This window comes from Jaculus jaculus, chromosome 2, assembly GCF_020740685.1.
Source record: "Jaculus jaculus isolate mJacJac1 chromosome 2, mJacJac1.mat.Y.cur, whole genome shotgun sequence".
In the NCBI taxonomy this organism is placed as follows: domain Eukaryota; kingdom Metazoa; phylum Chordata; class Mammalia; order Rodentia; family Dipodidae; genus Jaculus; species Jaculus jaculus.
Genome location: NC_059103.1, coordinates 42,828,978 through 42,841,845, shown reverse-complemented (window position 1 = coordinate 42,841,845; position 12,868 = coordinate 42,828,978). Strand labels below are relative to the sequence as shown.

Here is a 12,868-nt window from a genome sequence, read left to right as displayed (position 1 = left end):
GGGAAGAGCAGTCTCTCATGAAGCCAGGAAGAGGGAAGAGAAGACCATACAGGCATTGGTGAGACTGACAGTTTAGTAGAAGAAACGAGGGAAGGAGCCCCATCAACTGCTTCTCCTTTCTCATTGAAGTATGAAGTAAACTCATCTATTGGGACATAAGTTGGGGAATTTGAAGACAGCTAAAAGAGTTGGTAGGGGTATTTAAAAAGAAACAGAATTGCTGTCCAGGATTGAGTTGAAGTTTGTAATCGCAAAATCTCATAAAGACGATAATGATTTCTCTTCCTCTATCCATTTTTTTTCCTCTGAGAAATAGAGATAATAAGTTTCAGATCCTCCTGGTACCCCATGACTCTATAAGCACCACCGGCTCCTGTCTGGAAAATGCTTTGAGATTCGTGGTGTCAATAAGCCTTAGCTAAGTGCATCAGTTGCTTTTTCATTGCTGGAACAAAGCACCCAACCAGAAGTAGCTTGTGGAAGGCAAGGTATTACAGTTTCAAAGGGAAGTTTCATCATGGTAGGGAAAGTATGGCAGGAGCCGACAGCCTGTGTCACATCTTCACCTCAGCAGGGGAGAAGCAATAAGAGAGCAAGTGGCTGGCAAGTGAGGCTGAGCTATAACAGCTCACGAAAGTGACATACTTTCTCCAGCAAGGCTCCACCTTCTAAAGGTTCCACAGCTTGCTCAAACAGCACCACCAGCTGAGGATTGAGTATTCAAACACACAGGGCTATGGGGGATATTGTACATTCAAACCACCACATTTTTCTCCTGGTTCCTATATGCTCATGCCTATATTATGAAGCAAAACTCATGAGGTCCAACTTTAAAAGTCCCACCGTCTTTACCAATCACAACACTGTTCAAAGCTCCAAAGTTTCATCTGAGATTCTCTTAGACTATTAATTGTGGATTCTATAAAAGCAAATCACAAGTCACGTACCTCCAGTGTATAATGGCACAGAGAAAAAAAATTCCCATTCTGAAAAGGTGGAATAAGCACATAGCATGGAAAGATAGGGTCAATACAAGATGACCCTTGGCAGGATAAACGCCAAATTCTAGTGCTCCATGTCTGGTATTTGTAGCTCCTGATAAAATCATCTGGGCTCCAAAGGGCTTGGGTATCTCTGCCCCTTCACCTAGGCTACCTGTAGTTCCTCTCTTGGGCAAGTTCCATCGTTAACCTGCAGATCTTCCTGACAGATATTTCTGATATCTCCAACATCTCAGGGTCTCCTTTGCCACCCAGGGTTCACCTTCACAACTTCATGCAATGATCATATAGATCCTACTTGTAGGGACTTCACCCCTGCCCCCTGCCTCAAATTACTTAGCCTCAGTGGCTCTCTGGAGCAATGGTACAATCTAATACCCTCTGTTTCTCACATTTTTCATGCTTCTAAAACGAGTACCACATAGGCAATGGTTGCCAAATTTTTCTGCCATGTGCAGATGAAGCCTGACCTTGAGGAGAAGGGAATTTCTTCAGCATTCTTCCTTCAGATCTTTTCCTTTCAAGAGAATTCACATTCTTACCAGCTTGAACCTTTAGTGGGTTGGATCTTGCCCTCGGGTCACCTTTCTTATTGCCCCAGTGCAAAGCCATTATCATTAATGGTACTTTTTTAACAATTGAAGATGAAACAGATGCAGTCTCTGGGTCTGGAACTTCAAATATGTTTATATTTCTGTGCCAATATTATTCTCTCTATTTTTCTCTTTCATTAAAGAGCTGAACTAGGGCAGCTAAGAGATACTATACTAGAAAAGCAAGTATTTTCCTGCCTTGAAATTTCCTCCACCAAAACCATTAGCCCATTAACTCAACTTTGCCCAAATTGTCAGAATGCAGCCAGTTTCTTTGCCAGAAGATCACATTAGTAGCCACTAACCTCCCTCCTCATTAGAGTCCTTTTTACCCTCTGGAACTTCATGAGTCAAGCTTCCACACTCCACATTTCTTTCCCTCTTGACTTTTCAAACTACCACCAGATTGGCCCATTAAGCTCTGCTTACAACATTTTGAGGTTTCTCTAGTCCAAAGGTGTTTTTGAAGCAGGGGGATGTGGCTTTCAGGTTTGGTCTCACTCTAGCCCAGGCTGACCTAGAATTCACTATGTAATCTCAGGGTTGCCTCGAACTCATGGCAATCCTCCTACCTCTGCTTCCCGAGTGCTGGGATTAATGGTGTGCACCATCATGCCCAGCTAGTCCAAAGTTCTAAATCCTTTCACATTCCTCTCACAAACCAGTCCCAAAAGATTAAGAACTGCATGGTCAGGTTTTCACAGCAATAGCCCCATTTCTCAGTATCAATTTTCTGTATCACATACTTTCTCAAAACTAGGAGAAAGTACACAACCACAAGCAGCTTACGGAAGAAAAGGGTATTATTCTGGCTTACAGTTTTGAAGGGCAGGTTCATCATGGCACAGAAAGCATAACAAGGGCAGACAGACTGTGTCACACCTTCACTTCACCAGGAAGCAAGACGGCAAACAGCAAGTGAAGCTGGGTTGTAACAGCCCAAGGCCCACCCCTCAGTGAGCACTTTCTCCAGCAAGGCTCACCTCCTAAAAATTCACAAATTTCTCAAACATCACTATCAACCGGGTATTAAGTCGGCAAACACACGAGTCTATGGGAGACATTTTTATTTTATTTTATTTTATTTATTTATTTATTTTGTGTTTTTGAGGTAGGGTCTTACTCTAGCTCAGGCTGACCTGGAATTCACTATGTAGTCTCAGGGTGGCCTCAAACTCACCGTGATCCTCCTACCTCTGCCTCTCAACTGCTGGTATTAAAGGTGTGCACCACTACACCTGGCTATGGGGGATGTTTTATATTCAAACCATCACAGTAAGAAAAGGCTCTGAGGGACTATCATATCTAAAGAAATTGGTCCAAAGAGTCAGGACAAGCTCAGACAAGTAGCATGGAAGTCATCCATTCCATTTGTCTTTCTGTTCACATCTATCATCCATCTGTCTATCTGTCCATTCATCCATCCATTCACCTGTCCATACTTCCATCTGTCTACCTACTCACTCTTCCACCCATCTATCAATTCATGCATCTATTTGTCCATTCATTTATCTGACCATCCAATTCTGTTGCATTCTCTGAGCCTCTCCTGTGAAGCCTGCATTGGGTGATCTAATTAATAATGTTCCAATCATTCTTTGATTAGTTAGCTACTTGGCAGTCCAGCCAGTTAAACTGATTCAACAAGTGCTTGTTGAGCATCAACTGTTTTGAGCTCAGGCCTTCCCTGTGGGTGATGGAAAACATAAGGATGCAGAGGAAAGTCTGTTTGTTCTCAAGAAGTTTACCACAGGGATAGGAACATCCTTTGGTTCCAAGGTGGAAAGCCAAGGATGCATCAAGTGCCAAAAGGCAGGAGCTCTGGGGAGGAAACTCTGGGTAAGTAAGGACCTCTCTGACAGGGAGGCAGGATTTGAGCTAGGCCTGATCATCTTAGCTTCTCAGCTTCTGGGGATTGGTGGGCGGGGGGAGGACCCAAACTTGAAGAAATAGTGCAGTATTAGAGTGCAGTCATAAACATAAAACATTAACATGTAATTCCCTTATGCTTTTGAAAAATTACTTCATAAACGCAAAGTAAAATATTTTTTCCTTTTTATTACCTGACAATTATATATTAAGAATTTCTTTTTATGTTTAAAAACATATGCAAGCCGGGGAAGGCAGACGCCAAAATGTAATTGCTTTCCTTCTATAAGAATCAGATGTCATTTTCTTCCAACTCAACTCTGAAAAGAGATAGGAAAAAAGCAAATTGTTGTATACATTAAATTTGGAAACATCTGATAGCTTTCCTCAATTAAACTATTTAAATGGAAAAAGATTGCTGTACAGCTCTATCATATCCCACTGAATAAAACCTCAGCTGAGGCAAATTGGCAGTGGCAGGTACCAAATCCATTGGCAATAATGAGATTGGACAACCCAGTGGAGGTCATTGGTAATTGTTATTATATGCAATATTGCACTGTCAGAAACAGAAAAAAACAACAACTTGGTAGAAAGCACAGCCCATGCTGGGGACCTGATGTGTTTAGAGTACCAGTGGCTGCCTAGCTAGGGTGGTGACCTGAGAGGTGTCAGGAGAGCCAGGACCCTTGGGGTCTTGAGCTGATAGAGCAGAGAGGGACCCTAAGGAGGGAAGTGGGACAAAGGGGAAAGACAAGACTGGCATTTTGCTGCGGCTTTGCCTGGAGCTCAGGAGCCCATCCAAGTGACAGAAGTTATCTCTGTTCCCCTACTAACTTTGAAGCGAGAAGAAGGTTTGCTTGGTCTTCAGGGTCTTAGATCTTTTCATGAATGTTCTGGACGTAATGAAGAGGCAGGTGCTGGTTTGGACTTCCCGGAGATGCAAACCTGCCTAACTGCAGGGGTTTTTTGTTTTTTGTTTTTTTCTTCTGAGCATAGGTGCCAAGCTGTGTTCTAGGACAGCAGAGACTACAAACCAGCTGAAGCATGGTTCTGGGCAGGTGATAGATATTCAAGTGTGACCCAGTGATGCATTTGATGCAGAAATGTATTTGACCATCCTGTAACCACTTTCCCAGGCAGCTGGCTTACAGCAGCAGGGAGTGCACCAGCGTCCAGGCAGGGTTCTGGTCTCTGGATTCGATCTGACGCTCACCTTGAAGCAGACTGTGACCATTTCTATGGACCAAGAGCCTCAAAATGACGAAGATGTTGCCCGACAGCCCCTCTATGTTTCTTAAGGTTTCCAGCAGAGCAGAGAGCTGTGATCATTGTGGAAGAGAAAAGGAGGGGGCGATGCAGGCCCAGACCTCTGACATCAAGAAGAAGCTCAGTGACCTCAGGTAGAGTAAACCATAAATACCTATGTGTCATGGACTCATGCTGCAAAGACATCTTGGAGAGTGTTTTCTGGGCGCTGAGTGTATCTTAGTCAGTTAAGGCTGCAGTAATGTGGGAGGAGGCTGAGAAGTCCAAGATCAAGGTACCAACAGATTCTGGGCCTGGTAAGTGGCCTCCTTCCCAGCATGCAAATGGGCTCTTGTCACCACATGGTAAGGGGAGGTAGATCTGCAGTGTCTGCTTTTTTTCATAAAGGTGCTAATCCTATCATGGCAGTTTCCTGATCCTGATCTCATCTATGTCTAATTATCTTCTGTTCTGTGAGAACGTTAATCTTCAAACTCCAATATTAGTGATACTTGGAGGAGGGGCCTTTGGGATATAATTAAGAAGTCACAATGGTGCTTTTGTGACTTTTCATGATTGCATTAGTGGCCTTACCAGAGCTGGTTTGCTCTGTGTTGGCTGTGATGCCCAGTACTTCCTGGGGATTCCACAAACAGCCCACAAAGGACTCACCAGATATAGCAGCCATCCAGTCTTGAACATCTGACTCTAAATAAACCTTTATTCTTACACTTTACTCAGTTGGTGGGTATGGAAGACAGCCTTATGTCACTGGGATGAACCTCCAAACCAGGCACAGTTATGGAAGAAGGGAATTCATTTGAAGCTTACAGATCTAGGGGAAGATCAATAATGGCAGAAGAAGTTGGCCCACTTCCACAGGTCCACACAGAGAGAAAAACCACCATGAAAAGCAAAAGCAAAAACCAACAGCAAACCTCTGGGAATGCAGGCAGTTGGCTAAATAACCACTAGGAAAAACACTAGCTGTTGAAAGCATTAGAAATGTCCTCTCCTAACGTGATGGGTAAGTTCTGTTGTCAACTTGGTCAGATTAGGAATGGAATAAGAAACACACCTCTTGGGTGGGTCTGTGAGGACATTTGGTAGATTGACAGAGGAAGAACTTCCCACAGAGTGGGCAGCTTTTCTGGTGGTAAACTATATACATAAAACGCAGGTCTTAGAGAACACGGGGCCTTTTGCCTGGCTGCCTGTACTATTTGCCGGAGCATACATCTACCTTGCTGCTGCTATCCTCTCGGACATTGGTACCCAGCTTTATCAGACTTCCACCATGGACAGAAGACAAGTGGCTCTCTAGAAATCCTCCAGGCCTTTAGTGCCAGACTGGGATTGCTGAGGCATCCAGCCTCATGGACTGAGCACCTACCAGGTTCTCAGACTCTCTAGTCTACAGACAGCCAGTACTGGACTTCCCAGCCCTGTAAAATAATCTCAGAATCCCCTTTATGATACATATTCATTCTGTCAGTTCTGTTCCTCTAGAGAACCCTGACCACACACCCATGCTGAAGGGGACACCGATCTGAGCTGGTGTGACCCTTGGGCATCATTTACTCTTAAGTTCCACCCCAAGTGTGCATCGCTGAGGCTGGACTTCCCTGACTGGGATATGGCAGGAAATTCTGAAGTTCTAGACTCCTCCTCATACCATCTGAGTTAGACTCCTGGGGTGAGGTTAAGAAACTTAAAAAAAGAAACTTTCCTTCTTTCTTTATTTGTTTTCAAGCACAAAGAGAGAGAAAGAATGCACATGCCAGGACCTCTCCCCACTACAAATAAATTCCAGGTGCATATGCCACTTTGTGCACCTGGCTTTACGTGAGTTCTGGAGAATCAAACCTGGGCCAGCAGGCTTTGCAAGAAAGTGCTTTTAGGGCTGGAGAGATGGCTTAGTGGTTAAGCGCTTGCCTGTGAAGCCTAAGGACCCCGGTTCGAGGCTCGGTTCCCCAGGTCCCACGTTAGCCAGATGCACAAGGGGGCGCACGTGTCTGGAGTTCGTTTGCAGAGGCTGGAGGCCCTGGCACGCCCATTCTCTCTCTCTCCCTCTATCTGTCTTTCTCTCTGTGTCTGTCACTCTCAAATAAATAAATTTAAAAAAAAAAAAAAAAGAAAGTGCTTTTAACCACTAAGCCATCTCCCCAGCCCAAGAAACTTTTGTTCTTAACTACATATTCATTTATTTATGCATGTGTTGGGGCAGGGAGAAGAGGGATGTCAGGGCCTCATGCTACTACAAACACAAGACACTTGTGCCACTTTTATTTTTCATCCAGCTTACATGGCTGGCCTGGGAATTGAACTCAGGCTCAGGCTTTGCAAGCAAGTACCTTTAATTGCTGAGGCTTCTTCTGAGACCCATTTTAAAAATAGTTTATTTATTTGAGAGAGAGAGAGAGAAAAAAAAAATGGGCATGCCTAGGGCCTCTAGCCATTGCAAACCAACTCCAAACACATGTGCCACCTTGTGCATCTGGCTTACATGGATCCTGGGAATTTGAACATGGGTCCTTTGGCTTTGCAGGCAAGCACCTTAACTGCTAAGCCACCTATCCAGCCCTTGACCCAATTTTTTTTTTTCAAATGAGCTTTGTGGAGGACTTTGGATCAGGTCTTCTACAGACAGTGAAACTACTGCATCCCTTCCAGACTTTGCGGGAGGAATCTTCAAATCAGATCACTTGTACCTCATGTGGCAGAGTGTGTCCTTGTAAGTCATGCTTCATTACCAAGTTCTTTAATTGGAACTAACATCTGGAATGTGCCAATCCTACCCAAAATTTATCTCTCGTCCACATGGAACAGAAAGGATGTGTGTGTTGCGTATGTTTTCTCCAATTGCCTACCCAGCAGCACATCTCAACAAGAAAAAACACCAAGCAAAAACAGAATATAAGGTGCAATTCTACTAACAGAACCACTGTGGGTTATTGTCTTGGGGCACTCCTTCTAGAGCCCATCTCCTGCAGAGGAGCCACAGGTCTGGATGATACCTAGGTCAGAGCTCCCAGAGAAACGTGTGACCAAGGCAGAAGAGACAAGAGTCACTGGCCCTCACAGAGTGTCAGGTAACAGCACAGCGGAGCACCCAGCACCTGGAATAGGGTCAGAAGTGAGAATGAGTGGTGGAGAGGGGGAGGGCAAAAAGCAGCCAAGGAAGTTCTGGAAGAGCTGAAGCCAGGTCCTGTGGTGGAGGCTGGAGCAGAGCCTCCCCATTGATTCAGGAAAGTTTAAGAGGGACACTCCCCGCCCCCCCCGCCCCCCCCCCCCGGGAGACCTAGGGAAGGATTCCCACCATCACTCAGAGCAGCCCAAGGATTCATCTTGAAAAGATTCAGCGGTGAAAAGGAAGGCAATGCTGCTATTTGGGGCCACCATTGCTTCCCAAGGAGAGTAGACTGCTTAGGAATAGTTAGTCTTGCTAAGTGTCTTAGTGCCTTTGGATATGCAAACTAGATTTGAGGGAGGATCTGGGAGAAACTGAGTGCTAGAGGGAGAAGCATTTGGAAGGCAGTTTGTAAGTAAGAAGGAAGGAAAAGTGGTGCTCACTTTGGCAGCACCTATACTTAAAAATTGGAACAATACAGAGGAGATTAACATGGCCCCTGCACAAGGATGACACGCAAATTCGCGAAGTGTTCCATATTAAAAAAAGAAGAAGAAGAAGAGGAAGAGGAGGAGGGAGGAGAAGGAGGAGAAGCAGGAAGGGAAAGTGGGCTAGAAGATGCTTTAAGAAAACAAGGCTGGCCTGGAGAGATTGCTTAGCGGTTAAGCGCTTGCCTGTGAAGCCTAAGGACCCCGGTTCGAGGCTCGGTTCCCCAGGTCCCACGTTAGCCAGATGCACAAGGGGGCGCACGCGTCTGGAGTTCGTTTGCAGTGGCTGGAAGCCCTGGCGCGCCCATTCTCTCTCTCTCCCTCTACCTGTCTTTCTCTCTGTGTCTGTCGCTCTCAAATAAATAAATAAATAACTTTAAAAAAAAAAAGAAAAGAAAACAAGGCTTAAGGAGCAGGGCTGGAGAAACAGGGCTGGAAAGGTCAGAGTGAGACTTGAAGTGACCAGCGAGAGGTCATTGGTGGTGGGTGGCTGATAGTGTGGAGTTGAATGCAGGACGGTGCAGCCCACTATTATGAGCCGTGTCTTACAGATCTGTACACAAATTGAGGCAATGGCTGTCTGGTTTTATGTAGCATTTCCTTGGGAGGGTTTTCTGAGAAGGTGAGATGATGGAGGCACTAAGCTCATGCAGGAGGGTGAGAACTTTGGGCTCCAGAAGCAACACACCAGGCTCTACCCCAGGCCATGGATGGGGCTCAGCTGCTCTGGGAGAGCTCCCACTCCCCCTGTGTGACAGCTGCGTGTGTTGAAGGAGGGAGAGCTTGCAAGTTTCAGTTTGGGGGACAGTTCAAAGGCACACTATGAACAGCTCCCACGCTTGGAAGTAGAGAGAGATCAGGAAGTCCCCAGAGCCAGAATCTTGAAGGCTTGCTAAGCCAGTTGAATACTTTCGGGTATTAAAAGATAAACTTTGGCACATAAAAATGTTAAAGAGTGTATTTGCGAGATAGAAATTCATGAATTGGGCAGCTCCAAACAGGCAGTGGTTTGGGGTTCTGGGGTGTGAGTGAGAGAGTGTCATAAGTTAAATGTGGAAGTATAACAAATAAGTTATTGAACTGGCTACAGTTTGAACAATTGCCTTATTTAGCCTATCCTGGTAGGAAGCTCAAAACAATTTAGTACTCAGTTGACCTCCTGGCTTTCTTTCAAGTTAGTGATTTAAAGGAAATTAGTCCAATTTAGGTATGGTTTTGTTTGTGTAAGATCCTGGTGTGTCCTGTCTAATAGTGGCACACAGCCTATGCAGGTTTGGCTTTCTGATTGGATAAAGGCTCAGTGGGAGAGAACTCATACTTGGTACTGAGAACCAAGTCAGAATCCTGTGGACATGATGGTCATAGTCTCCAGAGAGAAGCTCCCACTAATCTTTGACCAAGAAAAGTGGCTACACCCATTAAAATCTCTTGATTAACTATGCTTATCCCCTTTAATCCATGCTGCTCTCACTCTTGATTGGAGACTCTGGCTTTTTTTTTTTTTTTACCTTTTTTTATTTTTAAACAGATGACAACAAAAGCTGCCATCAACATGACAAGAAAAGACAGCTAACTGTCTAGCACGAGACTATTCACCTCTAGCATATCTACCAGAGCCCAGGAAATATCACTGCTGCTCTCACTGCTATCCTGACAACCTGCTCCAGAAAGATGATGACAGACACTGAGAATAATCAAAACTCTTCAAAGTAGAAATCCAGAGGTTGCAGAGAGCTCAACATTAAAGAAGACTTACCACAAACCTGCCAGAGCTCAGGGAGCATTGTGAAGAGCAGGCAGAAAGATTGTAAGATGCACAGGGTGGGAAGGAGTATCCTGAGACATTGTCCCTCCTCACAGAGAATGATTTATTCGTAACCTCATGATGAATACCAGTAACCCCATGGAGGAGGGCCCTCAGGGTAAAAGGGGTGAGAAACAGCACTGACAAGAGGAAAATAAAAGAGGAATGGGACCAATGCACCATTCGTTCATGCAGGAAAGTTCTTAAAAAATAATAAGAAGAATAACAGAGCCAGGCATGGTGGTGCAAGCCTTTAATCCCAGCACTCTGGAGGCAGAGGTAGGAGGATAACCATGAGTTCAAGGCCACCCTGATACTACATAGTGAAGTCCAGGTCAGCCTGAGCTAGAGTGAGACCCTACCTCAAAAAACAACAACAAAAAAATGATAATAGTAATAATAATAAAGAACCTGGCATGTTAGAGCTACTTTGGTCTAATGACCTCCCATCTAATTGTTTTTACATAGGCATCCAGCATCATACTGCCTAGTTGACCTCAAAGCCCTCACTACCTTATCCTTAGCTTGGAGTTATAAAACCGTAAAACAGCAGCAAACACTCCTCTAACATTCTCTATGTGCTGGCCCCATTCAAAACACTTCATAGGGATTAATTCATTTAATGCTCACAGCAGCTTTTGAGGAGAGATCTCTTCTTCTCTACCTTGCATATGGAGAATCTATGGTATGGTCAAGCTCATTTTTCTCTCCTGGGACAAGTGTGGGACTTGTGTTACATACTTTGCTAGTCTTTGGTATGTGCGTGTGTTATGGTGTGTTGGAGTATGTGCCCCGATCACAGCAGCGTGTGCTGGATCTGCACAGTACAGGATATATGTAGTCTTCTGTTCATGCCTCACCTGTCCTCTTCCAGAGGAAGCTATTGTCATTTCATCCTTGTGTCCCCAGAGCACCCACAAAGGTTAACGAGTACAATAGAATGGGTTAAGTCAGCTTTTGGAGAATAATCAACTACAGACTTCTAGACAGAGGATGATGGGGCAAGTACAATCTTTGGAGAGTCTGCTGAATGAAAAGATGAATTTGCTTTTCAGGCACTCTAGGCCAGGGTGACCTGGAAATCACTTGGTAGTTTAGGCTGGCCTCAAACTCACACCCACCCTTCTACTGCAACTGGGATTATAGGCGCCAACCGCCACACCTGGCTGGCAGGATGAATTAATGAAGGACCCATATGTTTCTAACTGTGTCCATGGTAGTGTTACCGTCCATGGATGTGGGGTTTGTTTGCTCTGCTGATTAAAGAATTAACAGGCAGGAAAGTGTTTAAAAGAATAAAGTTTAGGACTGGAGAGATGGTTTAGTGGTTAAGGTGCTTGCCGGCAAAGCCAAAGGACCTCGGTTTAATTCTGCAGGACCCAGGTAAGCCAGATGCACAAGTGGGCACACATGTCTGCAGTTCGTTTGCAGTGGTTGGAGGCCCTGGCACGCCCATTCTCTCTCTCTCTCTGCCTCTCTCTCTCTTGCTCTCATAAATAAATAAATAAGTAATATTTTAAAAAAAAAAGAATAAAGTTTATTTCAAAGTAAGAAGTAAGGAAAGCAAAGATAACAGACTCCTCAGGGAGAAAGGGATCTAGAGCTGGAAAATTCACAGTCCCACGGGGGACTGGATTTTTCTGGAGCAGGGGAAGCCCGCCCATCCACAGTCGTGACTGGTCAGTTTAAATGAAGGCAAAGGTGCTGGTTGGTCCATAAAGCATCCCATACTGCACAAGTTCCAGAAAAATCCGCCAAGCCAGGCTGCCCGCCAGAAAAAGAAACAGGAAGTGGGGTCACCTCTGTTGTTTTCTTGGGCTAGAATATTGTCACCCCCTGAGGGCCCCTTTCCCCTCTCTGCCTGCCTAGCCGAGAAAACTGTAGCGCCTGCAGTGTTTCCAGCAGGGACGGGATCTGCTGGGAGAAGCCGGGTCTTGCCTCTCGGTGTATCTCCGAGCTCTTAGTGCATGCCTCGCTGTTTGTTCTTGCTTCCCAACTTTCCCCACATTTCCTGCCTGCAAAAAAAAAAGGCCTTGTATGGGATTCAGGAACTGGCAAGAGACCCCAGAGGCTGCAGGGAATCTCATTGTCTCTCTGGATCTTGGCTTCACTTAACTGAGGACAATGGCCCTGATGAATATGTCTCAACTATCAAAAGCATTTGGCACAACGCACAAACACAATTAACCCTGGCCCCAGAGATGAAAGGGAAGCCCACTCCGTGCGGCAGTTCACTGTCAGTTAACAAAGCATGCAGTGAAGCCAGCCATGCGAGCTGACAGCGCCTGGGCTCTGCTGGTCAGCTGCATGTGACCCGAGGGGATTCGGGCCAGTGGTGCTGGGGGGGGGGGGGATGGCCACTTTGGAATGTTGAAGAAGGGGTGGGTATGAAAGGCCCTAGCACACCAATTCTCTCTCTCAAAATAAAATAAAAAATAATAATAAAAAGAAAGCAAATTATGTTCTAGTATTTTTTAGGGATATGCTTAAAGTCTTAGTTTTGAAAATATGAGCTATATAAACTAAAGCTTGAGAAAAATGGTTCTGAACAGTGGAAGACTGCTGCAGATAGACATTTCTAAGATAAAGAAGTTCCCCTCTTCCTTTGGGCACCTTATTAAAAATTCTGGGAGAAATATGTGAAGACTAATGTATCAAGAAGGATATGAATGGAGATTACTACCAACCCCCCCCCAACTTTATCTCCTACTACCCTTCTAGTTCATGGGAGCCCC

General features: G+C 45.1%; 1 non-coding gene across 1 annotated transcript; it reads left to right on the top strand.

Moving 5' to 3' along the window:
• The first annotated feature begins 8,276 nt into the window (after positions 1 to 8,276).
• LOC123459004 lies at positions 8,277 to 8,385 on the top strand. Its single transcript, XR_006635936.1, has one exon. It is a non-coding gene; the product is annotated as a U6 spliceosomal RNA (small nuclear RNA).
• Positions 8,386 to 12,868: the final 4,483 nt, after the last annotated feature.